The sequence below is a fragment of the Meleagris gallopavo genome, chromosome 8, assembly GCF_000146605.3.
Source record: "Meleagris gallopavo isolate NT-WF06-2002-E0010 breed Aviagen turkey brand Nicholas breeding stock chromosome 8, Turkey_5.1, whole genome shotgun sequence".
In the NCBI taxonomy this organism is placed as follows: Eukaryota; Metazoa; Chordata; class Aves; order Galliformes; family Phasianidae; genus Meleagris; species Meleagris gallopavo.
Genome location: NC_015018.2, coordinates 13,186,771 through 13,191,157, shown reverse-complemented (window position 1 = coordinate 13,191,157; position 4,387 = coordinate 13,186,771). Strand labels below are relative to the sequence as shown.

The 4,387-nt window shown below is 37.0% G+C and overlaps 1 long non-coding RNA gene across 1 annotated transcript in view; it reads right to left on the bottom strand.

The window, feature by feature from the left end:
- Positions 1–316: 316 nt before the first annotated feature.
- The window catches only part of LOC109368781, a 5,157-nt gene continuing 1,086 nt past the window's right edge, over positions 317–4,387 (bottom strand). Inside the window, exon 3 of the long non-coding RNA XR_002117119.1 lies at positions 317–3,291. This is a non-coding gene — a long non-coding RNA (uncharacterized LOC109368781). The remainder of the gene's footprint in view (positions 3,292–4,387) is intronic.

Here is a 4,387-nt window from a genome sequence, read left to right as displayed (position 1 = left end):
GCGTGTAGCGAACTGTGTTGTAGCATACTGGTATTGTGAGACTCCACCAAAAGTAAATGCTCCAAATAACAGGGAGCCTGTAGAGCTACTGGCAAAATTCTGACTGGAACTTATTTATATTTAATCATTTCCTTGAATATCAGTGTGTCTGTGAAGGAGGAAGATGGGACAACTGAATCCCTTTAAGTCTACTCTGTGATCAGGTAAAACATAAATGAAAGTACATGTTTAAAAACTTAGGGTAACAGGACAAAATAACAGTTTCATAATTCATCATCAGATATTTATTTTTCTGACTAGACAAAGAAACCAACAAATAAATAAAGCCAGATGTCTTATGGCAAGAAAGCAATTACATTGATCAGTATTTTGAAGATATGAAAATAAGATATAATGGAATGAGATGGCCATAGTACTTAGGAAAAGTAAACACAGCTTTGAAGTATGCTCTGTGAGATTCGAACACAATACGTCAGCCTCTAATAGCATGAGATTTACCAGAATTGTACTATTCAGTCTGGGGGATATAATATTGAAAGTCTTATAGACAGTATTATTTTTGTTCTAAATTTATGGTCTTAGTCAAGTCCTTACAATTATGCTTTCACAGCACTTACCACGAAGGGATATGTGATTTAACTGACCAGAGAATCTCAGTCACAGTAGAAGCAGGCCTGTAGGTTAGAGGTGTAATGATAAAACAATTGCTGGAGAATGATGAACTAATCCTGCAGCCTCTAATAACACTAAATTGATTACAAGAGACATACTAGAAAAAAATTAATCAGCTACCTATGCAAATCATACTTTAGATATAGTTATCATTGTGATTGCAAGTACTTTTTTTTGAGGTAGGGAGAAGGGGAGGGGAAGGGATCTCATCATAGCTGAGGTCACATATAAACTCTTCTGTGGTCACTGTGCAGCACAGCACAATGTTTTAGAGGGACAATAAGAATAAAGTTTGTATCCATCTCTTCCAAGATTCATATACACTGTCAGCTTGAGGTATAAAAGACACTGTTTTGTAGAGGACTTCTCTGATGTGTATTCTTCAGGTGCATATAGAAAGAAGTAATATAAGTATTAATGTAAGTAATATAAGTATTAACATACAATTTATAGTTATACATCATAGGAGGTAAAAGCAAGAATGTATTGCTGATGGAATAGCTCGCTGATAGAATAGCTTGCTGATTTCCCTACAAAATGCCCTGTGGGCATTCAAGCATGCAGTAAGAGGGTTATCTTTTTAAGTCCAACTACAACAAATTGAATCAAATTACTGTAAAAAAGTTTCAGTGCTTGGCACTGCAATCTTCCCTGCAAATTCTTTGGACAGATTCTATGCCCAAGAAAGTATCTGCAAAACCTACAGTGATGCATTGATATATCCTTGCAGAAACTGATCCAACGCTGCAAGGAAACAATGAATGCTGAAGCAATTAGTGAATATAAAAGGATTTCTTTGTCATGCTTACCATCCATAGAAATGTCCGAGTTACTTAGCTATCAAAAATCTCTACCTAGCCTCAAATTCCTTCTTATATTAAACCTTCTCAGCCATAACTGTCATACATAATTAAGTATCTCTTTTCCTTCACCTTCCAGGTTCACGTTCAGTCCACATGTTTTGTAATAATTTGATCTAATTTTCTAAAACGCTGTTTCTCAGCAAGTCATTCAAAAGTGTGAGGCTGTAAGCCAGGTAGCCTAACCCGATGACTTCCTGGATTTCTCTGAGTTTTTCATCATGTTTCACACTCTTTATTTCTTCTTTGCAAGTACGATCAAAGGCTGGAAGATTGTATTAACGTAGTAGAATACTGCAGAAGCAATAAACATCTTGCATTATGAAAATACAGAACAGAGGTGGCTGATCACGGGTGGTGTGGAATTGGAAATTAATTTTCCAGCGCACTTCAATAAGTGTATCATAAGGAAAAGTTATCTTAGAAACAATCTCTTCCTTAGCAAGAAAATGCTATGTATGTACAAATTTCTTGTCTTTAGCTGATATTACAAAGTTATCTTTAAAGTAAAGGAACCAGTACTGTTTCCATCAGTTTCAGACATTAAAGTACCATGATCCCAGCTTTTAAGAAATATTTGCATTCAAGATGTATACTGGGAAGGAAGGGAGAGGAGAGGATGCATAATTCAGCCTCCACACATGGATTATACATTCTACATTTAAAGACTTCAATCTATGCTTAAACTAACACTTACTGGTTTGTTTTTCACTGTATCTTGAGGAAATGCATTTCAAAATATATATTGTGTCTAATCTTTAAGAAGTTAGAACTGTGCTGGATAACATTTGAATGCATACAATGAGAAAAAAAAATGTTTACAGTTCCTCAATAGTAAGAAATTTCGAGTACAAAAGGTTATTTTTACAAATCTTTACTATGATTTGATTTGCAGTCCTCTATGGAGAGTCTAAGATGACAAAAATGTTAGAAATAAGAGTTTTTTCCTTCTAAGCAGGAGAAGAAAGTGGGAACTGAATAAAGTCATAAAGTGCTCTGGAGTGTTCATCTCTCTCCAATACATCCACTGGGACACTCTGAACTCACTCTCCCACTGATCATAAGATCTTTTGACAGAGATGGAGAGTGTCTGGTTACTGGACACTAGTGTCTAGTTGCTGAAATAAATGAGAAAGTAGAAACAAGCAAACTGCACCCAAAGGTAGATGAAAATTTTGGCATAATGGATGTTCCAAAAGGAAGTTATAATAATGTATATATATATATTTAGGCCCTATGATGGGTGGGAACTGGGAAAGGTGAGAAGGAGTATTTTTAAAGAGGTTAATCATGTATTAGAGCCAGAAATAATTCTCAGGACCTGGCTTAGATGCAGAAACAATACATACTTTAAGTCCTCAAGGGTATATAATTAAAGTCTTTTCTAGTATATCCACAACTGCATAACTGCATAAAATCCTTGCAGATGAAATCTGCCTATGTAATTTCCAGTGTTATGTTTGGATATCATTTAATATCATTTAGTTGTTTTTTCCATCCTCTCCCCTTCTCTCTCTCCCTCTCCCATTTTCTTTCATAGTCAGAGTTTATTAGATACATAATGCCTCTTCGAAAGATCTTCCAAAACCTTTCAAACTCACTTGCTATATGAAAGATAACATGAAATCACTACATGATACAAATAAGTTCTGAATACTATTTCAGAATAATGGACTCCATGAATCCTTAGAAAGGCCAGTGTAAGGCGACGCAGTTACATTTGAAAAATAAGCAGTGGTGCCAGGTCTGCAGTTTCTTTCTAGAAGAAAGAGAGACAGCTAAGTGACAGAGGATAGACAGGAAAATATTACCTTATAGATTAGTTTTTCCTCTTGATCCCCTGGGGACAGTAACAGCTTTCAACCCCTCGTTAGTCATCATTCTTTCAGAGGATGAGGAGGGAAGGAGGAAAAGAGAAGAACTAGGATAAAAACTTGAGTAACTCTATCAAATACTTCCCATGAGTACACAAATCCTTTCTTCTGGTGCACTATAGAGAGTCTCTCAATTTCCCTGGCTCATATTTGTAACTCATCTATATCTCTGTAGGATGTAATTACATGGTAAGTTCTCTCTCGTAACAAATCCAGTCTAAGAAGTTACAGGTCCCAGCTGTGCAGCCTCTGCAGATTTCTACACTAGAGAGCAGCAAAGTAAGACATCCAGCAGGACCAGCAAAGGGACCTGAATGAGAATCTACACTGTTGATTTGGGCTTGAAATCTCCCTCCACCCATGCCATGCCCCAAGCAAGGTTCACAAGCACAAGCTCACATCCCAGCTTGCTTAGCTCAGCTCTAGGAATGGTCAGGGGTAACATATCTCTTCCAGTGTAGGACAACAGAAGCCCCATTGACTAAAAGCATTAGGATTGACTTATGCCCTTTGTCTGTCTGGATCACAGTTTTGAGGCAACCACATGTTAAGCTTTCTGAGGCTATTCAGATGCTTTGTTGCATGTTAAATTGTATCTCATATACACATACAAAAGAATAAGCTGTCAGGAGCTGCTAATACTTCTTTCATTTTAATAGCTAGTTACGTTACTTCTCTATTCCTCTTTTTTTTTCCCCCACCTGTTTTTGTTTATCTGTTTGGACTAGGCTTACCTTGCAGCAAAATATTGCTGCAAGGCAGTCAATCCTCTAGTCTCAAGTCATCTGAGCTCCTCACATTTATCCTGCTTCAGGCTCCTTAGATCCATCTTTTGTTATAGGTGTGGGATCTGGAGTAGGCTCTGCATTTCAACAAGACGGCTGCATGCCAAAATGGGTACCACTGCTTAGGTTTCTACTGCTAGCTAGGTGGCAGAACTTATGCTGTTACAGTGAAGTTCCCTCCAGCTTTTTTTTTTTT